Genomic DNA, 25,624 nt, shown 5'->3' with positions numbered 1-25,624 from the left:
ATACTCATTTTTTCCCATAGCTGTTAACTTTTCCTTTTTCCCCATTTATCTTTAAGATAAGTCATGAGTTAGAGAAATCTGTTTCATAAACAGCAGAAATATTAGTACTTGCTGTAAGTATCAAGGCCTGAAATTTGATCTTCCCCAGTCCAAAAATTATAAGGAAGAGATGTTTTATAAGGCTCTCAACACATCTGGTGCACAGGTGAAGCTGTAGATCCCTAAAACTGGAAGCAAGAAGCTTTTCATTAAAGAGTTTGCTAAACTAAGCATATCTTTTCTCTGTTCACTAACGTATTTCTACAAATTTTACTTGTCTATGTTGTTCCAAAAAAGCTTGGATAATCTAACTAAAGGAAGTTACAACCAGGAATCCCGCTCAATCCAGAGAAAATGATGAAAGTATTAGTTGACAAGGCCAATCTAAGTAAGGATTTATTTTGGCCAAAACTTACCATTTGTCTACTTTACAAGTGAAGTGAAAGGATGAATCAAACTGGAGGCCACTATTTTCAGCAAAACAATCAATGCAGAAACAAGAATTCAAATGCCGCGTATTCTCACTTATAAGTGAGAGCTTAAAATGTGTACACATGAACATAGAATGGGGAATGATAGACATTGGAGATTTGAGAGGGCGGGAGGGTGGGAAGGGGTGGGAGATGAGAAATTACTTGATGGGTACAATGTGCATTATTCGGGTGATTAATGCACTAAAAGCCCAGGCTTCACTACTATGTGATTTATTCATGTAAGAAAACTGCACATGTACTCCTTAAATTTGTACAAATTAAAAAAAAAAAAAGGAAAAAGGAAGCAAACAAACAAAAAACAAAACAACTAAAAAAGGCACACATGGTCAGACCCCAGAGCTGTTTTCGGGATCACCTGGGGAAATAATGCGGCAATTATCACATCAGCCTCCACTTTTACAATGGACAACTAATTTTAAGAATTATCCTATTTCCAGGATATAGTACACATCTCTGCCAGTTTAAGCTTCCATAGACATGCTTTTATCAAGCACCTTCAGCGTCCAGATTATAGGGTTACATTGTCTTCTCAATTTTTGCTGTAATTCTTATTTTTGGAAATTTCCACGTTGTTGTTGGTAGTATTCCATTACATGGGATATGCCATAGTTTGTTTAACCATTCACCTGTTGAAGAACATCTGAGTTGTTTTCACTCTCTAGCTATCACACATAAAACTACTGTGGACATTTGTGTAAGGTTTTTATGTAAACATAAACTTTTCATTTCTCTAGGATAAATGTCCAGGATTATAGTTGCTGGGTCATATGGTGGCAGCATGTTTAATATTTTAAGAAACTTCCTGTCTTCTAGAGTGCCTATATAATTTTACATTCCAAGCAGCAACATATGATTGATCCAGTTTTCCTATAACCTTGTAATCATTTGGTTACAAGCTATTCTGGTTAGTATATATCTCATTGTGGTTTTAATGTGCATTCCTCCAGTGGCTAATACTTGATCAACTTTTTATGTGCTTATTTGCCATATGCTCTTTGATCAAATGTCAATTTTTTCGCCCATATTTTAATTAGATTTTTTAAACTGTTGATTTTGAGTTTTCAGATATTAGTCCTTTGAAAGGTATATTACTTGTAAATATTTTCTCCAGTCTATAGATTACCTTTTTATTTATTTAAGAGACTTTCACAGAGGATTAGTTTTAAATTTTTATAAAAATTCACCAATTTTATCATTTATGGATTATTTTTGGTGCTTAATTAAGAAAAACCTTTGCCTCGCTCTAAACCCTGAAGATTGTTCGTATTTTTTTCTAAAACTTTTATATTGTTATGTTTTACATTTAAGTTTATGGTCTATTTTGAGTTAATTTTTGCAGAAGTTGTGAGACTTAAGGTGAATTAGCTTCAAAATATTAATTGGAAGCATTCATCTTCTTCTATTTTATGGCAGAGATTGTATAGAATTGGTGTGAATTTTTCTTTAAACATTTTGTTAAATTTTCCAGTGAAACCATCTGTGCCTGGAGATGGTTTGGGGGAGGAATTTTAAAACTACATATTCAACTTTATTAGTAGTTACAGAGTTATTCAAGTGATCTGTTTTGTATCAGATAAATTGTGGTAATTTGTGTTTTTCAAGGAATTGATTCTCTTTCTTGGTGGTATTTTTAAGTCCTATCTCTTTGCTGATAATATATCCAGTTATTCCATCAGTTTTTGAGATGAGTGTTGAAGTCTCTAACTGTAGTCGTTGATTTGTCTATTTCTTGTTTCAATTCTAAGATACACATTTAGGATTGCAATATTTTCTTGGTTGATTGACCCTTGTCATTCTCTGTCTCAGCTGCTTTGCTTTGCTTTGAAGCCTACTGCATCTGCAATAATTATAGCCACACTTGCTTTTTTTGAGTAATGCTTGCATGATGTGTATTTTCCCCTCATTTCTTTTAACTTTCCTATATTGTTGCATTTGAAGTGAGTTTCTTGTAGACAGGATCATGTCTTTTAATCACCTCTGCCAATCTCTGGCTTTTAATTGATGTATTTAGAACATTTACCCCATTAATGCAAGTATTAATATGCTAGAGTTGAGTTTCTCTTTTTTTGTTGTTTTCCATTTGTTTTCTTTGTTTTTCATTTACTGTTTTTTCTGCTTTCCTTTACATTTATAAACTTTCTAAAAATTCAATTTTTATTTATCTTTAATGTTTTGAATATATCTCTTTGTATTGTTGTCTTCATGATTATTTTAGGTGTTACTATATATTATGTATAGATAACTTATAACAGTCTACCAGTGTCATCATTTTGTTTGTTTGAGTGAAATTTGGAAGCTCTACCTTTCTTTATATCTTTTTACACTCCCACATTTATATTACAATTATCTTAAGTATTTTTTTCTACATAGATTTAAAATAATACCAGGTAGTTTTATAATTTTTACTTCAATTATAAAACATAATTTAGAAAACAGAAGAGGAGAATAAAATTGTATTGAATTTACTTGTAGTTTTGTTTACCATGTTCTTCCCTCTTTCCTGATATTTGAACATTCCTTTTAAAAAAAAAAAAAAAAAACTATTTCCTTTCTGTTTAAAGAACATCATTTAGCTGTTCTTTTAGGAGACATCTACCAGCAAGCATTGCCTCTGTTTTTTTTGTTTGTTTGTTTGTTTTAGTCTACACATATATTAATTTCATGTTCATTTCTGAAAGATATTTTCACTAGGTATAGAATCCTGGCTTAAGAAATTATTTTCTATATCACTTTAAAAATTATCTGCCACTTCTTTCTGTCTTCCATAGTTTCTGGTGAGAAATCCACTGTCATTCAAGTTGTTTTTTCCTTAGAAAGAAAAGTATTATTTCTTTCTCACAACTGTTGAAATTTTTTTCTTTTCCTTTAGTTTTCAGAAGTTTCACTATGTAGCTTTTTTTGTGTATGTGTGAGAGATTATCCTGTTTGGGATTCATTCAGCTTCTTGAACTGTAGATTTACATCTTTTGTCAAATTTGGGCAGTTTTCAGCCATTATTTCTTCTATTTCTAATTTCTCAGCATCATCCTTTTTCTCCTCTCCTTCTGAGTCATCAATGACCCAAAGTCAGATTATAGTTCCACATATCCATAAGGATATACTGTTTTCCAGCCTATTTTCTCTTTGTTGTGTAAATTTGGTAATTTTTATATTTTTCTTCTAATTACCTTCTAATTTACTAATTTTCCCTTTGCCTCCTCCATTCTGCTGTTAAGCTCATCCATTAAGCTTCTTACGTTATAATATTCTTCAACTCTAAACTTTTCATTTTTCTTCTTTATATCTTTTATATTTTTGCTGAGACTTTGCATGGTTTCATTTGTTTCAAGCATGTTTGTAATTGCTCAATGAAATGTTTTCATAATGGTTGCATTAGATATTTGGTCGATTATCCTAATATATTTGTCTTCTCATTGCTTGCATCTTGGATTGTCTTTTCTTCACTTATTCAGAGATCTTCCTAGTTCTTGATATGACAAGTGATTTTTGACAGAAATATGTACAGTTGAGCTTTATAACACTGAATCTCACATACATCTCTGTATTAACTTGATTCCTCTGACACGATGCTGGTGGGGATGGGGAATTGCTGGCTAATTATTACCAAGTGAGAGTTAATGACAAGGTTCTCTACTAGACCTCCATTGACACCAGAGGAATGGGTCTTCATTATCGCTGATTGTAGGTAAGAGAGTTGGCTCTCCACTAGGCCTCCACTGATACTCCCTAGTGGGAGAAGTTATAGTGACTCATTGTACTAAATGCTTCCCCTATGGTATCCATGACACCAAGAGGGAGAAGTAACACCATTACCATTGGACAATGGTGAAAGTTCTGCCTCTCTCTATGCCTCCACAATCACCCTAGTGAGGAGAAGTAGGGATGGCTCATACTACTTGATGGGTGTGGAAATCCAGGCTCTCCAAGTGGTCTCTCTCCATTGACCCTCACTGGGGCATGAGATGGTTGTAGGTGGTGACTATGAAGGTCCCAACTCCTTACTCAGTCTTCTCTGGCAGCACCTTGGCAGATGTTATGGGACCCTCATGACAGACTGGGGACGATGGAAGTCTAAGTGTTCTACTTGGCCTTTGTTAGCATTTGTTGAGGTGCTAGTTAGCTGAAGTAAGAAGTTATTGTCTAAAATTTTTCTGTCTTTCCATTCAACTCCTTTATTTGTCCTTTGGCCAAAGACAGCAGACTTTGTTTGGGCTTTTTCTTTTTTTTTTCTTCTTATCTCTGGCTTTAAGTCTGGGATATATGATATAAAGAGGATGAAAGGGAACTCATTATCATGTCATTTATGGGTTTTAAGACCCCCTTACTAGCCCGCTTTCTTCTCTCTACTTCTCAGAGTTTTATGTTCATTTTTGTATAGTGTCTTGGGTTTTTAATTGTACTTAGTGTGAGAAATAGGGAAACGTATGTCTATTCCATGTTTTTGGAAGGAGAAGTTTCAACCACCTATGTCTTCAGAAGTACTTACTCATTTTTCTACCACAAAGTACACGTAAAACTAGTTGTGTTTGCCCTATGGCTGGGGGAATCAAATGCCTCATCCCTTTAGTTAGCATTAGATTTGATAAATATTCCCAGGAAGAAGACAAATGAGAAAATATAAACAAAACAAACAAACAAAATAGATTACAACTTTAAAGGATGATATATAAATTTGAGCATAATAGGAGCTATTCAGAAGTTTAAGTTAAAAATTATTGGCCAGGCACGGTGGCTCACACCTGTAATCCCAGAACTTTGGGAGGCCTAGGCGGGTGGAACATGAGGTCAGGAGTTCGAGACCAGCCTGACCAACATGGTGAAACTCTGTCTCTACTAAAAAAATTTTAAAAAACAAAAAAATAAAAAATTAGCTGGGCGTGGTGGTGCACGCCTGTAATCCCAGCTACTCAGGAGGCTGAGGCAGAAGAATTGCTTGAACCTGGGAAGCAGAGGTTGCAGTTAGCCAAGATTGTGCCATCACACTCCAGCCTGGGCAACAGAGCAAGACTCTGTCTCAAAAAAAATATTTACAAGCTTTTTAGCTTTTTAGCATTATGTTGTACTATGTTTCGATTTTCAATCCAGGGATTAAAAAAAATTGAGAAGTCTGGCACTGTGGCATGCACCTGTAGTCCCAGTTACTCAGGAGGCTGAGGTAGGAGGATCACTTGAACCTAGGTACTGGAGACCAGACTTGGCAATATAGTGAGGCCTTGTCTCAAAAAAATAAATAAAAATAAATTAAAAATATGAGAATTCCTGGACATAGCTGTGGATTTTGTGTCAAGTCAGAAAGATTGTGGAAGCGTCAATATTATAACCAACCCTATCATACTTAAAATTTAATAGACCTTGGGATTTGGTAATCATTTCCACTGGAATGATTTTAGTCATTACCTTAAAATTTATTATTAACTATTATATTTATTATTTTTATTAATTACCTTAAAATTTTATTAATTACCTCAAACTAATTAGTTTCAATAAAATGTTTTAATCCTCACATTTTTGGATGCTAACATTCAAGGTTGAATTCCACAGAAAGTTAAGAATTGTCAGTTTACTTCAATTATCTCCTTAGATAACATTTTTTGTTAAATGTGGCAAAATCTATGTCATTATTTAAAAATACAGTTAATTTACAAATTACAGGTCCACAAGCTTTCTTATGGCTTTCTTCTAAAAATATAGGCCTGTGCTTTCAATTTTAATATCTGACTCGAAGATCAACTAGGTGTCAGGTACAAAACTCAACATCTATTCTAGCTTCTTTTCTATTTCTTTCTCTGCCCTTATTTCATTAATTTTCATGATCACAACTACGATGAATAAGCTTTGAAGTTTTAAATCTTTGTTTCTCTTTACAACACTCTTCCTTCTGTACTCTACATTTCTCACTGTATTTGACCTTTTCTCCAGGAACTACTGCAGTGACCTCAAGTAAAACAAATCCTAATCTAAACTTCTTAACTCTCTCCCAGTCAAACCATTTCTCATTGTCTCATTGATTCATTCATTATAAATGGTGGTGCCACTCTTTCAGTCTCTCAAACTGGAAAGTTCAGTGACATTCATTCCTTCTCTACCCAGCAAGCATTTAAGTCACCACAAATTCCGTAAGCTCATTACAAATGTCTCTTGAATCCAGTAGAATTTTTTTTTCTCACAACACTGTTCCCATGATGTCCATTGTCTCTTTCTTGGAAAGAGTTTCTGCTCTGATTTTTCCAATGTATTCCAAATGAATCCGATATAGGCTTATTTTCCCATTCATCTCAATATATTTTCCTATTCATTCCAAATAAATCCTATATAAGTTCATTTTTCACTTGAGTTACATTTCTAATGTATGAATTCATAATGACATCATCATCAACAATAGTAAATCTCCACATTTATTGTTCGGCTAAAAACATTTCGATCAAGGTTAAATTTCCTCTGCGTTGATATTCCGTCCAGTTATGTGTCTTTATAGTAGAATGATTTATAATCCTTTGGGTATATACCAGTAATTGGATTGCTGGAGTCAAATGGCATTTCTGGTTCTAGATCCTTGAGGAACCACCACACCATCTTCCACAATGGCTGAACTAATTTACACTTCCACCAACAGTGTAAAAGTGTTCCTATTTCTCCACATCCTCTCCAGCATCTGTTGTTTCCTGACTTTTTAATGACTGCCATTCTGACTGGTGTGAGATGCTATCTCATCATGGTTTTGACTTACATTTCTGTAATGACCAGTGATGATGAGCTTTTTTTCATATGTTTCTTGGCCACAAAAATGTCTTCTTTTGAGAATTGTCTGTTCATATTCTTTGCCCACTTTTTGATGGGGTTGTTTGTTTTTTTCTTATAAATTTGTTTAAATTCCTTGTAGATTCTGGATATTAGTCCTTTGTCAGATGGATAGATTGCAAACATTTTCTCCCATTCTGTAGGTTGCCTGTTCACTCTGATGATAGCAAAGATTTGGAACCAACCTAAATGCCCAACAATGATAGACTGGACAAAGAAAATGTGGCACATAAACACAATGGAATACTATGCAGCCATAAAAAAGGATTAGTTCATGCCCTTGGCAGGGGCATGGATGAAGCTGGAAACCATCGTTCTCAGCAAACTAACACAGGAACAGAAAACCAAACACAACATGTTCTCACTCATAAGTGGGAGTTGAACAATGAGAACACATGGATACAGGGAGGGGAACATCACACACTGGGGCCTGTTGGGGGGTAGGGGGTAAGGGAAGGGATTTCATTAGGAGAAATACCTAATGTAGATGAGGGGTTGATGGGTGCAGCAAATCACCATGGCACACGTATACCTATATAACAAACCTGCAGGTTCTGCATATGTATCTCAGAACTTAAAGTATAATAAAAAAATAAAAGAAAAGCTCTATATGACAGCTTAAGGGGATTAGAATTTTCCAGAGCCAATGGGGAGCCAGAAGGTTTTTTCAAACAAGTAAGTGAGAAATTTGAGGTAGGAGGGGGCTTTCTGTTGTTATTGTTACTAATTTGTGATTTAGTAAATATTTTGGTTAATTTACTGTTAACCATCATTGTCTCTCTTTTCTCTAACAGAAAAATAGACCGCTAGCCTTGTAAGACTGTAGTTTTCATTGATGTATGAAAGATTTTTTTCCTAAGTTCAGCTAGGTTTTATTAGTCAAGATAGCTGTCATTTTTTTCCCTTAACAATGTCTCTTTATGTTAATTTATTCTCCATTTTGATTGCTACTATTCTATTTCAGGCCCTTATCACCTCACATCCAAATAGCTGCAGAAAGAGAGAGAAGAAGAAAGGAAGTAAAACATGAAGGAAGGGAGGAGTAGGACTATGTTCAGACACCCTCCCTAGGCCAATTAAATCAGAATTTTGGAGAAATGGTCAAGGTATTCAAAATTTTTCTTTGTGCCACCAGGGTTGAGAGCCATTGCCTTTTTGGTCCCGTTTAATTAGATTAATTCTACCTCTAAACCTTAACACCAAAACTCAATTAACCTTTTTAAAACATAATTTTCAGTGCATGTTTTACTGCTGAATTTCCTCAGCCAGAGACTGTAGATAATATACCATTTTTTTAATTTCATGAGAAAGATAGCTCTATTGACAAAGCTGTATGAATTTAATATAGTTCCAAGGCTGGTACTTTCCTGACTTGGCTCATTCTCTTACAAATCTAAGCATGTTGTAGAGAGTAGGCTTCTCCTGCCTCTGTTGTCTACAGTGAATATTTATGGAGATAAACTTCCGGACTTTTCTTTGATTCTTCTTCTGACTTTCGATTTTCCCTCATGTCAACCTATGTGCTTTTCTATCTGGCCTTTCTCCTTCAGACTGACTGAATGACATTTAATCACATCTTTCTCTTTTCTGCGAGGTCTCCACAGATTGATGGCTACATAACCATAGCCCTAATTTTGCAGGGCTACACAAACACCCTCATCTATATCCTGCTCTTATAGACAACCCAAAAGCAAGGGTACCTGAAAATAGTCATTAAAGATTGCAGGCATGGAGCTAGGGACAAGGCACAAAATGGCAAATGAAGCATCATTTCATTTATATATTAACATGAGTGGGTCTAAAATGTAGCTTCTTTGTAATATGTGAGATTGTGATCTCATCTTCCATGACTGCATGCCTTGATTCTAACAACATATATCATCTTCCAATACCTGCACTTATTTTTAGGAAAACAAGTTTTATTTTATTCCAGTGGCGTACTAGCTAGTGAAACTCTGAAGTCATTTTCTTCTACTCTATGATTAAGCACCGAAGTTTCTGGATGAAGTGGAACCCTTCAACTTTGCTGGCATTCTTAGATGGAAGCTTTACACATTTAAAACACTGAGCTTCTCAGTCCACTGATTGGTGCTGCTTGGATCACCGGTCCTTGGTGAGATCCAGTCCTATATCCTAACACTGGGCATTATGTTTTTTCTGCATCCTATCCTTCTATTTAGATTGGGCATCCTTTAAACTGGGATCTTGCTATGTTCCTTGTTACTTGTTATTCTTCAACTCTCTGTTGTGGAGGAGCTGACAATTGTGCCTTTTATTATTATTTTAATTCTGTAGTAAGCCCAATGCTATAAATACATTCTCCAATTCTGTGGTTTGCTTTTTCACTCTGTTGATGATGTCACTGATTTTTCCCTAGTTCTTTGAATAGCTAGCATCTGTAAATCTTGTGGGTCTCATTTTAGACATAAAGTTCTCAGAAGAACCTTCTTAGATTACTTTGTTTAGGACTGTGTCAATGAAGCATTTTAAGCAAAGGCACAGTATGATGAAATTTACATTTTGAGAGGATCATTCATGCTGTTGTCTTAATGAAAGATACAGGAGAAAGGTTAGCATTTTATTGAACAATCCTGAAGATATCTTGGTTGATTATGGCTTAAGATCATGGCAGCAGAGGTAAAAAGAAGTCCATGGATCCTAGATATATTTAATAAAGAAATTTGAGAGTTGATGCATTAAATGTAAGAGATTGAGAGAGGGTGGTTATATGCTTGCCCCATGGATTTCTAGTTTCAGTAAGCATCTGGATAGATAATACAATACAATGCAATACAATACAATCGCTTGTATGACTAGGACTGAGTACACAGTAGGATCTCAGCTCACTGCAACCTCCACCTCCTGGGTTCAAGCGATTCTCCTGGCTCAACATCTGGAGGATCTGGGATTACAAGGCATGCACCACCATGCCCAGCTAATTTTTTGTATTTTTAGTAGAGACAGGGTTTTACCACATTGGCCAGGCTGGTCTCGAACTCCTGACTTCGTGATCCACCCACCTTGGTCTCCCAAAGTGCTGGGATTACAGGCATAAGCCACGAAGCCCAGTCAACAGTAGGTTTTTAATATAATATTTATTTAAGTGAGTGAATGGATGGATGAATAAACCAGTTCTGATCAGAAGGATAAATGAAGATTTCATGGGGTAATTTCGTTGTTTTGAATAAGACTTCTAGGTCTTGAAGCAGGGGTAGGATTTAGACAGGTACGGATCAAGTAACAAATACACATGCCCTGAATTCCTGAGTGAATGAATGGTAAAAGCAAATGCAGAAATTCCAGGTGGACAGAAGAGTTTGAATAATAGCCAAGAAGCAACATGGTACAGAATCTGTTTGGCAATTGTGAAGAGTTTACTTTCGCTGAAGCCTAGGGTAATGGGAGGGAGTGGTAGAAAACCAAAGTGCCCATGTAGCAAGCTCAGCACTTTGATTTTGGGTGTGTTAAATGAAGGGGTTATGACATTATCAAGATTGCTGTTTTCTATAAGATTTAATATTCCTGGTTGATGAGATTTGATGATGATAGAATACTGGAGTAATCATAAAGTCACATGTTTGCAGAGACAAGTAGTCTGTTGAGTTCTCACTTAGCACTCTCTGGAAGAACATACCTAACATTTTTGTTTTTCCTAAAGGGATGTCTTACTTTCCAAGCTAGCTACTCAATCAAATATGAGATGTATTAGAGGAGAAGGAGGAGGAAGAGAGATATAGTGGTGTGTAATCACTGGTCAGAATGAAGTGCTCAGGTTTCAGCTAGTGGTGCTTATATGATAACTTGCATTTTAAATTCTGTCCAAAGCATTGGAAACCAGAATCCTTGTAGTTACCATAAGACATAGCATCCAGGAGTCTCTTAAAAAATTCTAAGAGCCTTAAATAATAGGAACATTTAATTCATGTATTGTTGGTATTGTTAAAACATTTGATAATACGCATTATGTATTTTTGTATTTCAGATTAAATGATCAAGTCATTATTGTGAATTTGGATCTAAATGACCTGGCAGAAACCATGGAGATGATCTTGGTAAACTCACCTAATTTTTAAAATGCCTCACAGAGTTTAATTTTGCCCTTTTGTGTCATAGTAAATGAGAGGCTTTCTTGCCTCCACTTCATTCCAAACTCATGTCCCATGATCTGCAAGAAATGTTTTCTCTTTATTTGCAAGCATACTGCTCAAGCTTCTATTTATGAGCCCCTGAACAATAGAATAGACAGCCCCACTGAGACTCTTTTGCCTTTGTGTGGTACAAAGGGACCTCCCTCTAGGAGAAGACAAAAAGAATTTAAGTCTATAACTCATTTAAAAAAATCAAAACAAAGCAAACAAAACAGAAAAACCCCAGCATTCAATTATTTCTGCTTTCTATTGGAACTGGAGATCCTCCTTTTTAACTGAATTAGCGTATTCCTGAGCTCAGGAACTGCAGCTATTATGAAATTTATAATCTGTTTATAGTACCTAACATAGTATTCTTATTCTTAAATAAGTTCCTAAGTAAATATTTGTGAAATGATATTTCCCTTAATTCATTCTTATTGTGCAGTTAATGACATTATTTGTCATTGGATATTGACTATAAAAATCAGTGCTGAAAGCCTTTACTAATTATTTATACTAATGTATCATTTAATGTTTATTCTAGCTTCCTATGCAGACAGCCTAGTTAGGTCTGATTATGTCCATGGGCCTATCTCTATAGAACAGGCAGAGACATTAATGCTAAATAAAGTAAAATGAAGAACAGTAATTTTTTTTGCATGTTAGTTCTTTGTTTTGCACTTTGTTTCATTGAGTTAGAGCTTGAAGAGATGAGCTAAAATAAAGGTAGGCAATTCAAAGATATTTTGATTGGAATTGCTGGGTAAGTGAGTGGAGAGAAAAATGTTGGAATACCTGAGCATTCTCTCTCAGTGGCCTAGTTGAACCGCAGGGAACATTTTGTTCTGAGGGTGATTTAAAGACACTGATAAATAAGAAGGCATCCTGTTAAGCTAGTTAAAGCTAGACTGAATAAGATAGGTTAGTTTGGTACTAATTTGGGATAGTTGAGTAGCAATGGTGAGCCTGATAAGGCAGGGTGGCTCTCAGTACTCACTCAGCCATTGGTACCAAAGGAAAATCAAAGGCTGCAAAAATGCCATGTTATTAAACATGTTTTAGGATGTCTGGAGACTCATCACAGCCACCTAAGCCCATAAACTATTAAACATGACATCTGTGCTATTTATTAACACAGGAAAAAGGTACACTTTTTTTTTTTTAATGCACAGACATTACATGGAGACATATATTTTTCCAAACCAGTGCTTATCTTGAGAGGGTTAAGAACTGTCGACAAACTACTCTAATGAGGCTGTTTTCTGAGGGAAAGCAAGCTCAGTAAATCACTCTGCTTTTCTTTGGTCTTTTCATCCTGCATGTAAAATTTTAACCACATCTGAGAGAGGAAGTGAATCTCTGGGCCAAAATACTCAACAAATGTCTTATCCACAGATAGAGGTAAATGGCAACTATAGCTCGTCAGTGACAGCATTAGTCATTGTGATTTGTTTTTAACTTGTTACAGAGTGAAATAACACTGGTAAGTTCTGGAAGGTGCTTCATAGTGTTCCAAAGTGTGTCATCCCTGTGCTTATGCATTTGTATCAAGGATTTAAAGAGGAAAAACTCAAAGCAATGTGTTCTGATCAAGAAATGGCTGGAAATGGCAGCTACCTGATATGGAACAATCAACAACTGAAGGTTTATTTTGAATGAGAGGTGTTGTCCAACTGCAAGATGGAGTGATTGAAGCTGAGAATAAATGGAAACACAATCAATAGTCACTCCAGGTATGCAGTTATTGAGAGCTGTCTTGAAAGTTTCATGTCTCTTCTCTTTTTGCAGCCACGTTTACACTGCATCCACAGATTGCGAAACTGTTTATGAAGGAGAGAAAAAGTCCTTCTGTTTATTCTTATTCTTGTTCTTAATAAAAACTTCTGAGCTATTATGCTTTGAAATTACAATGATAAAGTGGCGCTCTGAGAATAAAAGATTCAATATATTACAATTGAGAATAAAAGATTCAATATATTACAAAGTCAACTTGTATATTGGACGGGTAAGCATACCTCCTGGTTAAGTATTGTTTAATACACATTTCCTCTATGGTCAGTCATCAATGTTTATATTCGTTGTTTTCTCTTTTCTGTAGTTGTGTGGCTATGGGTAAAGTCATTGTATTCTTCCTGGTCCCTACCAATGTAGTTATTTTATTGATATAGACATTAGGAACTACTCAATAAATATTTGTTGTAGGACAAACTATAATTGCAATGTGTCATATTTGGATAATACTTTACAGTTTGCAAAGTGCTTTGGCATACCTTATTAAGTTAAACCACACTGTCACAAAATGAACTGTTGAAAATGTGTGCTTTTTAAGTCTCCTTATAGTCATACCTCATATGTCACACACAAATATCATAGACCCAGAAAGATAGACAGACAAATAACTACATAAGGAGTATTCCCCAAACTCATATTTTGTGCTTCATTTAGGATTTCTTACCAGTATAATTTTCATTTGGAAAACCTTCCCTCCTCTTTGTGTTACAAAAAAGACCTCTTGAGGATTCAGAAATAGTTTTTTTTTTTTTCTTTTTCTGTTTTGGTTCCTATAACTATGTAAGACACTGATGAGGCCCATCACAACATGGAGTACAACCGTAAATAAGATGAAGTTCTTGACTTCTGGGAGATTAACATCCACTTATTTTCTTCACCCAATCCTCCCCAACTAGCAGTCTCACTAGACAATGCCATTTTTTAAGCACTTATTTTAGAACCTTGGGAGGCAAGCTGGAGCCTGGGAAGCCTTTACACTTGTTAGAACTCTTCTATGCTTAGATGTAAGGCTCTTTTTCATCTGGTTGCTTTTATAATGCAAAAAGCGAGGCAAATTATTCAGAGCACAATCAGTGAGTCCACAGTATTGAAACACTCCTCTTAACAACAATGTCAATTTACTTTATTTGTTCATGAAGCACTTGAAAAATGAGAAAGAACAGCAGGTCTTCAAGACAGAACAGAGAAAGAGTTGGCCTCGAGTGTTTTATTACCAAAAGAGGGTGTTAACGTGCATAGAAATGTCAAATCACTACTAAAAAAAAAAAAAAATCAATGAATGACACATCCAGTTGCAGCTCACTCAACCCTGATTTAACAATCATTTGAGATCTTACAAGGGAATGATTCTGAAGAATAAAATGTATTTCAGTTTCACCTGCTGAGTATTAATGCATTTGAAACATTGGAGGAAGACGTCAAAAGAAAATAGAATATCTTTACTACCACCTACATTCTCTCAAACATAAAAATATAATGTAGTTGTATGAAAGTAAGTTCTATAGAACACTACTTTTATTAAAATGTGTGTAATCCTGTAGGCTTGAAAAGTGTCAGATATTGCCATAAGATAAACTGATAATATCACTGCTTGGTATTCATACAGCATTTTTCTTTTCAGAACCCTGAAGCAATTTATGGGTCTAACTTAGTCTTCATGTGTAGACATTTGGAATCTTAGCCAGTGTGCTTTAACAAATCAAGAAACCTGGAAAGTGATCAGGTCTCACTGTAGGTGAAGTTTTTAGCAATTTGACTCACTTCAATTTCTTATTGTGAGCCTGAAAAACAACAGGGAAATGGTCCCTAAACCTACAGAAATGAGGCACCTGAGCAGTGTCTCCACGAAGTGTTGATACGTGTGTCTAGGGACACCATTAAAAGCCCCAGCGCTGCCATTTCTATACACTATTGAATGCTCTCAGTAACAAATTAAAGGGGATGACTTTAACTCAATCACTTCGTTGAAAGGTCCAGTGACTTTTACTCAGAAATGGCAGAGGGTTTATTCCAAAATGACATCTGGTGAAGAGACTGCATAAGACTCTCTGGCATTATAGAAATATTTTATTTAACAATATTCTATTGAAGCATTTATATTTCACATGAAGATTTTTGTTTTAGGGATGATATACCATATAAAGTACAATGGAGTTCTTATGATATTAGGATTTATGCAAGATAAAGCACATTGTTGCCACAGGGGTAAGTAAATAAATAGTCCTAATCTGAGGCACTAGTTCCCGCTGCCAAGACATGGGAGGCAGAAGGTGGTTCCCACAGACTGTTTTCTCCAGATAAAAATACGGTGCAGTTTCTATTTAAGGGCAATTTTTAAAAATTCTCAGTAATTTGACCCAAAAGAAACATACCCTATCATTTTCTGAACAATTGAGCAGTGAACCTGCTTCTAATATTTTCAGATTATATTTGTATGCAGTATTAATTATGCTCATGCTCTGTCATGTCATTGGTGTCGTTGCAACTGCAGTTATTTTTTTTTCTTTTGAGACAGGGTTTTTCTCTGTTGCCCAGGATGGAGTGCAGTGGCAAGATCACAGCAGCCTCAACCTGCTAGGCTTATGCGATTCTCTCACCTCAATCTCCCAGTAGCTGGGGCTACAGGCACATGCCACAATACCTGGTTAATTTAAAAAAAAATTGTAAAGACAGGGTGTCGCTAGGTTGCCCAGGCTTGCAGCTTTTTTAAAAATTGTTTTTTCACATGATCTTAAGAAAGAAATTGCTTGTGAAGATTCATGTATCACAGACTCAAATTACTTTTTAACAACATACAATATATACTTAATACATTGAAGGTAACTTTAAAAAAGTTGTTTTGGTTTGTGAAGCATTACTCCAAATTATTGTTATCAACTTGAATTCTATTAATACAGCTTTTATCATCTCTAGTAAGGAAATTCAAAGCATTACATCTTTCCTAATGTTCATTATTAAATAATATGTCAACATAAATATAATTGGCCCTTACATTTGTAGGATGCTGTATAGTTTGCAAAGTGATTTTATCACCAATAATTTTGCCTGACTTACTTCACAACCCTGTGAGATAGGCAGGGCTAGTAATTACTTACTAGTCTCCATGTGTATGAGGAGATTAAGGATCAAAAAGGCTAAAATGCCTGCTTAAAGCCAAATAGATAATAAGTATATAATTGAATACTAGGCCCCACAATGAAAATACTCTCCCTACTGTGGTATTAGGAAAATGACATACTACTCATGCAATTACTCTTATAAACTCTATCATTGTATCATAAAGGCTTTTGGATTTAATTCTATGACAACATCAAAGCATCATCCAAATTACTGTCTGAAATTTCTGTTGAACTAAATAGCAGTTAAGTAAAATGATCCATTGACTAGGGTTGAGTATCGTCATGATCCAGTAAAGGGTATATTCATTTTAATAAGATTTCATACGCATCAAAAAGAATTTTGAGTTTATTTTAAATTCTGACCAAAGCAAGTTTTATTTTTCCACTTAAAAGCTAAGTTTCCTTCTTTTATTTTTCCTCCAATCACCTCTTGTAGCTTACCAGCCTTAGTAAGCTTATCATTGCACTCTACCTGCCTTTTTGCATTACTTTGATTAATGTAAAGGTAGTATATCCAGGTTTTTAAAAAATATTATTATTACTTCTCTTGCTGCCTTCTTTTAAGATATACATATATATTTTAATCGGAGTTAGGGTGTTGCCCTGTTGCCTAGGCTGGAGTGCAGTGATGTGATCATAGCTCACTGCAGCCTTGAAATCCTGGGCCCAAACAATTCTCCCACCTCAGCCTCTCAAGTAACTAGGACAACAGGCATGTGCCACCATGCCCAGCTAATTTTTAATTTTTTTTTTTCAGTCAGAGTCTCGCTCTGTCACCCAGGCTGGAGTGCAGTGGCATGATCTCAGCTCACTGTAAGCTCTGCCTCCTGGGTTCACACCATTCTCCTGCCTCAGCCTCCCAAGTAGCTGGGACTACAGGCACCCACGACCACGCCCGGCTAATTTTTTTTTTTTTTTGTATTTTTTTAGTAGAGATGGGGTTTCACCGTGTTAGCCAGGATGGTCTCAATCTCCTGACTTTGTGATTTGCCCGCCTCGGCCTCCCAAAGTGCTGGGATTACAGGCATGAGCCAGAGCACCCGGCTTGGCTTTAACTTTTTAGTAGAGATGGGGTCTCACTATGTTGTCCAGGCTTGTTTCAAAGTCCTGGCTTAAAAGTGATCCCCTCCCTTGGCTTCCCAAAGTGTTGGGATTACAAGAGTGAGCCACCATGGCCGGCTGGTATATTCTCTGTATAGAATACTCACTGGGCTGTTTCCAATTTTAAATAAGTATAGTTTATTAAGGAATCAGTTCTAAAGTGCAAGCATGTTGATCAACTCTGCTACAGGAGTTCTAAAGTACATGTTTTCCCTTTCTTAAATACCATTCTTCATCATGCAGGCTCTTTCCTCTTTGAATATCATTGATAAAAGCTGTCACTTGACTTAAAAAGAAGCTCGTTTTTCTCACTGTCCTCCTGTGAGAAACTTCTGTCTGGTACCACTACCCAGATCTCTAAAGCTAAATGTTTCATGTCTCTACTCAGCTTCCTCATTGTCTTACCCTTTATTCCTATAAACCACCCTATGACTTTCCACAATTTTTATTTTCTGCTTAGAGTCTGCTTCTGACGCTGCAGCCAAAGAACACTGCTTGCTACAGAAGAGTAAAAAAAAAAAAAAAAAAAAAAAAAAAAAAAGTGTTATAATTGGTTGGTACTGTTACCCCATTTGAGTCATACCTTAAAATAACCAAACATTTTTGTCATCAAGCATTGTTTATTACAACACTATTATATTTTCTTCAAATTGCTATACGTTGTTTACTGAGATATTATACATTTTGCTTGATTTCACATATTTTTCCTGGGCTGTGTTTATCCCCCCTTTTTTGGCCAAATGAATTACATGCACTTAAAAAGCTTCCTATGATCTATATTTGTACCAGTGGTTCACAAACCACATCACACTCACCTAGGTTTGGGACTCACTCATTTAAATAACACATCACTCACCACCAGGCTTATTTATGACAGAAAGTGAAGTGCTGGTTGCCTAGGTAATTTCTCTAGATCAAGGACAAAAGTCACTTAGCCTTTTCTCCAGTCTAGAAATCTGTTTGCTCTGCTAATTGAACTACCCTAATAAAATCAATAATGTCTCTTATCTTCAGTGAGGTAGGAAAGAAAGCCATTCCAAAGTGGCAGAGAAGCTGCTTTTTCCTCCTGCATGCTGCCTGCTAGTGTGGATCTTGGCATAACAGACACTACTTGGCAAAAGGTAAGTGTACCAAAGTAAAAACCATATTTTTGGTGAGTTCATTCATTCCTAATAAAGACTTAGGTCTCTTTTCCTGCAAATATTGTCACTGAGTGAGTGTGAAGAGGTGCCTTCTTATTTTTGGAAATCATGGGGGGTGGGATTAATGAGCAAGAGGTGAGAATGGGTGACTATCACCACTCTTGTCGCTAAGGGCTAGACTGGTTCATCTCTGCCTCTTCTGTGCATGTAAATAAACACAGTTCCCTGGGAGCCTATGTTACGTTCAGGGCCAAAAAATTAACATGCCACAATTATATATACTCTTTATTAATTATATATATATATATATATATATATATATATAACCTTTTTTATTTCTTAACATGTTAAAGGAAAGAAGATGAGAACTTATGGAAAAATAATTAAGTTGAAATGTCCTTATTTTATCTAATTCAGCCTGCTCCTCTTCCTCTACTCCCATATCAGTTATTGTCATAACCACTTACACAATCACTCAGGTTTGGAACCAACCTAACCAACTGGTCTCTGGGCCTTCTGCCTGGAGGTCCTCCTTGCTCCTTTTCACATTGTATCCAATGTGGTCTTTACTAAGCTTGGATCTGATTTTATCTTTCTGCTGATTTAAATCATTCAGCTGCCTCCCACAGATTCATGGTTATGGTCAGATTCCTGAGCAAGGTATACAAACCCCTTCAAGATTTGGCATTGCCTGCTTCTCTGGGTTTATCTTCCATCCTTGTGCCATAAGCACCTTCCTCTCCACTCATATCAAAATGTTTGCCTCTTCCAGAACTTGTTGGAGCCTTTAATGTTCTAATATTATCATACATTTCTGAAAGAAGGGTAAGGGTGTAACATTCCTCAAATATATTTAACTTTGGAACATCTTACAGTAGATGTTATATAGAACTAATGTTCTGAGAAACACACTTAGGTAAATGGCGCTTAACATATTATGGTATATATTGTAATGTGTATCATGCCATTAAGTGTCTTTCATTCTTTATTTATTTTTATTTTTATTTATTTTTTAAGATGGGATCTCACTCTGTCACCCAGGTTGGAGTGCAATGGTGCGATCTTGGCTCACTGCAGCCTCTGCCTACTGGGTTCAAGCAATTCTCCCACCTCAGCCTCCTGAATAGCTGGGATTACAGGGGCATGCCACCACGCCTGGCTACTTTTGCATTTTTAGTAGAAACAGGGTTTGGCCAGGGAACTCTTGACCTCAGGTGTTTAAACCAGTATTTCTCACATTTATTTGACTGCATTTCTTTTTCTTCATGGAATACTTATTAAAACCTTGCAAAACTAGAGTTCACATAACATAAAGAAAATCTTGTTGGCTGGGCATGGTGGCCCATGCATGTAATTCCAGCACTTTGGGAGGCTGAGGTAGGAGTATGGCTTGAGACCAGGAGTTCAAAACCAGCCTAGGAAACATAGCAAGATCCCACTTATACGTTAAAAAACAAACAAAAAAATTTAGTGGGGCATGGTGGTGTGCGCCCGTAGCCCCTGCTGCCCAGAAGGCTGAGGTGGGAGGATCGGAAGGCTGAGGTGGGAGGATTGCTTGAGCTAGGAGGTTGAGGCTCCAGTGAGCTATGATCATGCCATTGCATTTCAGCATGGGAGACAGAGAGAGAACCTGTCTCAAAAAAAAAAAAAAAAAAAAAAAAAAAAAGAATGCCCCGGGCTGGGAGCGGTAGCTCACGCCTGTAATCCCAACACTTTGGGAAGCTGAGGCTGGTGGATCATGAGATGAAGAGTTCAAGACAAGCCTGGCCAACATAGTGAAACCCCATCACTACTAAAAATACAAAAAACTAGCCATGCATGGTGGTGGGTGCTTGTAATCCCAGCTACTCTGGAGGCTGAGGCAGGAGCATTGCTTGAACCCGGGAGGCAGAGGTTGCAGTGAGTAGAAATCGCGCCGCTGCACTACAGCCTGGATAACAGTGTGAGACTGTCTCAAAAAACAAAAACAAAAACAAAAACAAAAAAAACAGAATGCCCCATCTCACATTGTAAGGTCTATCGCATACAAGACAGCTATCTGTTTTGTCTTGTCATTTAAACTTTTTTTAATTTAAATTTTATTATTTGAGATGAGGTCTCACTCTGTCGCCCAGGCTGGAGTACAGTGGTGTGACCTTGGCTCACTGCAACCTCCGCCTCCCAGTCTCGGGCAATCCTCCCACCTCAGCCTTCCAAGTAGCTGGGACTACAGGTGCGTGCCACCACATCTTGCTGATATTTTTGTATTTTTGGTGGAGACATATTTTCACCATGTTGCCCAAGCTGGTCTTAAGCTCCTGAACTCAAGTGACCCACCTGCCTCGGACTCCCAAAGTGTTGGGATTGCAGGCATGAGCCACCGCACCTGGCCTAAACTTTTTAAATATACTCATTCACATAAAGTAGCTCACACAGAAAAGTATTGATGTTCTTTCAAAACCATCAGGAACATCAGCTTTTATTTGAATGAACAGAAAATAGAAACTGATTGCTATTCTTTGAAAAGAGGACTCTGTTATATACATACCATAGCCTTCTGTTAGCTATTCAGTAAAAGTCTTTGATGTTTCTGCAATAAAGCAAAGTGATTTCAAAAAAAAAAATTGCCTCTGTCCTCATGGCCTCCATAGGTGTCATTCTTTCTACTTAAAATCTTACTTTTTTTCTCTACCCAGTTAATTTTCATCCTTCAAGATGTTTAAAAGGAATGTTACCAACCTTTTAATGGTAAAGATATATATTTTTATCTGTACTTCCAAAGCATCCTCAGCAAATATCCTAGCACCTGTCATACAGGATTACATTTGCTGGGGCATGACTGTGTCTCTCACCAAATATGAACACTCTGTGAAGGTGAAGAAGTGTGTCATTTTGACTGTATATCCTCCAGAACCTAGAAGTGGGCGTGGGATGTAGAAAATGCTTGTTAAATTAAATAAAGAATTGTATGAGTCAATACAACAAGTAGGTAATGATGCAAAGAAATATCTGAGGTTTGCTGGGAAGGCAGACTTACAAAGCACACCTTCTTAAGAACAATTGCTCATGGCTAAATAGCTCCTTTTACAATCTCACCACCAATCTTTCCATTCTGTGGAAACCACACTTTTCAGGTCCAGCCTGCTCTCCCAAGTACTCTAGGTGAGGCTTATCTCCCTCCATAATAAACACCCATTGGATATCACAAATTCTTGCCTAACCAAGCTATCTCATTTCCATAAACCAATTAGCTCAACATTTCCATCTCTTCTGATATTTTTCCCAAGTAATTAGAAAATTCCATTAGTGTTCTTATAGCTAAACATAGAATTCATCAATATTACTCCTTTAATCTATAGGCAGCTCCATTGCTTCATTAGACTATAATATATAGAAGAAAGACTAAGGGCTGCCGAGTCAGAGACTTGAATGTGAACCCTGGCTTTTCCACTTTCTATCTGTGCCATGTAGGGTGTGTTACTTGTGTTACGTTTCTCTTTAGGCCACAGGCGCTCTTCCAGAAAGTTGTGCATTACAATATCATCTATGTGTTGTTTTTATAGTATGAGACAGTGAGATCTATAAAGCCTCTAAACTCCCCTAACAAAGAGTAAATTCTCTGTAGATAGTAGATCAATAGTAATTATGTGTATCAATATGAAGAATCTTTCAACTGATATTGGATATACCAAATTTCATTTCGTTTCATACTCCTAGATCATAGAGTTTTTGTAACTGCCTGAAGGGGTCACCTTGCCTGCTGCCTAGACAGAACTGATTTATCCAAGGCAGGGGAATTGCAACGGAGAAAGAGTAATTCACGTAGAGCCAACTGTGTGGGACACCGGAATTTTATTATTACTCAAATCAGTCTCCCTGAGCATTTGGGGATCAGAGTTTTAAAAGATAATTTGGTGGGTAGGGGCTTGGGAAGTGGGGAGTGCTGACTGGTCAGGTTGGAGATGGAATCATAGGGGGTTGAAGTTAGGTTTTCTTAATGTCTTCTGTTCTTGGGTCAGATTACTGGTCTGGGTGGTATGAGCTGATCCATGGAGTGCAGGGTCTGCAAAATATTTCAAGCACTGATCTTAGGTTTTACAATAGTGATGTTATCTCCAGGAGCAATTTAAGGAGGTTCAGACTCTTGGAGCCAGGGGTTGCATGACCCCTAAATTGTAATTTCTAATCTTGTAGCTAATTTGTTAGTCCTGAAAAGGCAGACTTGACCCCAGATAAGAAGGGCGTCTTTTTGGGAAAGGGCTTTTATCAATTTTGTTTCAGAGTCAAACCATGAACTGAATTCCTTCCCAAAGTTAGTTCGACCTATGCCCAGGAATGAGCAAGGACAGCTTAAAGGTTAGAAGCAAGACAGAGTCAGTTAGGTCTGATTTCTTTCGGTCATAATTTCCTCAGTTATAATTTTGCAAAGGTGGTTTCATTTTCAATAAATAGAGTATATGAGACCTGAGTCTCCGAGTTGTAGTGGTAGAGAGGTATCTTATTACAGTTATAATAGCATTACATAAACTTGTGTTAATATTGAGGTCACTTAATTTTTTGACTGGAAAGGGTCTTATTGCTCTTCAAATACAGATGTGGACATAAATGTGAAAGATGGCAAAAGATTCAGGCCTGAGCCTCTGGCTAGATTGTATTTCCCTTTGCTCAATTCCTTCATCCTTTCTTGCCATTATTTCCATGGTTCTGTAATCCCCTGTCTCAGTACTCCACATTCTGAATTATTTTTGTTCATATCTGGCCCACATTATTATTCATTAGAGTCACTTCTTTGGTCCACTAAATTCAATATCTCATGGTTTTCTTGAAGAGTTAGTTGTATAAATCTTTTCTCTCTTTCTCATTATTCCCCATTTGCCTCCCTAGATCCATCCTTCCTTTTCCTATACTTTGCTCAGCAGCCTGGAAGATTGACCTCAAAAGCAAAATCACCTGGATTTCCCTGCCGTTTGGCTTTCAAATGTGCTCAGCCAATGACAGGCTGGAAAGAAATTGACAGCTTGGAAAAGAGGAAGACTGGTGTACAAGATCCCTTCCACTCCCATCTCATTACCTGCCATGGTCCTAGCAGTGGCTGTTCTTATTATGGCCACAACTACTCTTGGACAGGCCAACATCCACAACTCCATCCTTCAACTAGGCTTCATTAACACTGTCCCTCGCCCTTATCTCTTTCTGTGTAGGGGTGATAAAGGTTTCCTGACATCAGAGTTCCTGAGTGCCTCATATATTCTTGTTGGTCCCTGAACCTTGCCCCAACATCAATAAAAAGTTCCTTCATTAAATAATTTTCAGTTGAATCTTTCCTGCTGGGATCTGTCCAATTCGACTTTAGCATACTTTTCGTGCCAAGAAAATGATAGTTTCTTGCCAGGATTTGGCTCAAAGCGCTCACAGTGGGTGAGGGGATGAGATTACTTATTAAGTGATAAAATGGAGATCACAGTGGTTAACTTGCCTAAGATCACATGGTTGGTCAACTCATGGTCGATTCATTAAAATGTTAAAACATAGAATCAGTCAGGCAGTGGATGTAATAGATAAATAAAACACACACGTACCCTTAATAATTTATATTCTAGGCCAGGTGCGGTGGCTCACGCCTGTAATCCCAGCACTTTGGGAGGCCAAGGTGGGTGGATCACCTGAGGTCGGGAGTTCAAGACCAGCCTCACAAACATGGAGAAACCCCATCTCTACTAAAAATACAAAATTAGCTGGGCTTAGTTGTGCATGCCTGTAATCCCAGCTACTCAGGAGGCTGAGGCAGGAGAATCGCTTGAACCCAGGAGGTGGAGGTTGCGGTGAGCCGAGATCGCACCATCGCACTCAGCCTGGGCAACAAGACTGAAACTCCATCTCAAAAAAAAAAAGTCTATACACACACACACACACACACATATTATAGTATAAGGAGAAAGGTGTATAACCGATATTTAAAATGTAGCAATAGTAAATACTCAATGCTAAAGGAACCCTGAATTTAATCTAGGCATTGTGGATGAAACCATGAGAGAGATGGGGAAAAACATGATTATCTGAGTAGAATGAAAAGCATATGTTCAATCTGTCCTCCCTCATCATTTTTCTTACTACCACTCTAATGTGTAAAGTCTAATCCAATCACTAGCTGTTTTCTTCCAGGCTGCTTGCAATAACCTCCTGTAAAGTAGTATATCATCTGTGCTTTTCATCATCTAATCCATTCTCTACACTGGGGTCAGAATGATCATTAAAATGCAAATCTGAGACAATTCTCTGCTTACAACTATTTTTTCACTCTCGATTTTCCCTAGGGTAAAAAAAAAAACATGGCTAACAAGTTCTTACATAGACTGCCCGTTTCATGAACTTTGTCTCTAGCTAATGACCTTCTCTTTTTTTAATGTTAACTTATATAATCTGCTTTTAGTTCCTTGAAAAGTTATTCTTCTTTGACTCCAAGACCTTTGCACATTCTATTCTGTCTTTAATATTCCTCTGAACCGCCTGTCATTTATGTTGATGATTTATATCCATACTTCAAGCATTAGCTCAGCAATTACTTCCTTGAGAAAGCTGCCCATGAAAATTCCTAGACCAAACGAGGTCCCTGTTATATGCTGTCAGGACACCCGACAGTTACTCTTTACAGTATTTATCTCAATTCTAATTAAGTTAAATCTGTTTGTTGTTCTTATGTTTTTCACTTTTTGAGAACTGGCATGATTTCCGTCTCTTCACTACTTTAGCCTCAATGTTAGATCCAGTGCTGTATAGGCGGTAAGAGCTCAGTAAATAATTTTTGAAAGAATATGTGAATATAAGAAAACTCAGACTCTGAGAAATCATTTTGCATTGGGGAAGGTGCAAGTCATTCGGAGTGATGAAACTATGACGGGAGAAGACTGCAAAGGGCAAGTCTTGAAAGGGCCTTAAATGCACCATAGGAAATTTAGACTTTTGTCCGTTGTGATAAACAGTCATTATCATTATCATTGTTATTACTTTTAACAAACTTGGACTTGTTCAGA

At 36.9% G+C, this 25,624-nt stretch overlaps 1 long non-coding RNA gene across 3 annotated transcripts in view; it reads left to right on the top strand.

The window, feature by feature from the left end:
• The window catches only part of LOC104004954 (uncharacterized), a 34,803-nt gene extending 10,248 nt beyond the window's left edge, over positions 1 to 24,555 (top strand). The window contains exons 2-5 of one of the 3 annotated variants that reach the window (XR_001715729.4): positions 11,314 to 11,383; positions 13,014 to 13,194; positions 18,487 to 18,593; positions 23,478 to 24,555. This is a non-coding gene — a long non-coding RNA (uncharacterized LOC104004954). Of the gene's footprint in view, positions 1 to 11,313; positions 13,195 to 18,486; positions 18,594 to 23,477 lie in introns of all 3 variants that reach the window. The other 2 variants (XR_010149145.1, XR_001715728.4) reach the window with 2 other exon arrangements.
• Positions 24,556 to 25,624: the final 1,069 nt, after the last annotated feature.

The sequence above is a fragment of the Pan troglodytes genome, chromosome 12 (genome assembly GCF_028858775.2).
Source record: "Pan troglodytes isolate AG18354 chromosome 12, NHGRI_mPanTro3-v2.0_pri, whole genome shotgun sequence".
NCBI lineage: Eukaryota > Metazoa > Chordata > Mammalia > Primates > Hominidae > Pan > Pan troglodytes.
Note: the sequence above shows the minus strand (reverse complement) of the source record. Positions and strands in the feature narration are given on the sequence as shown.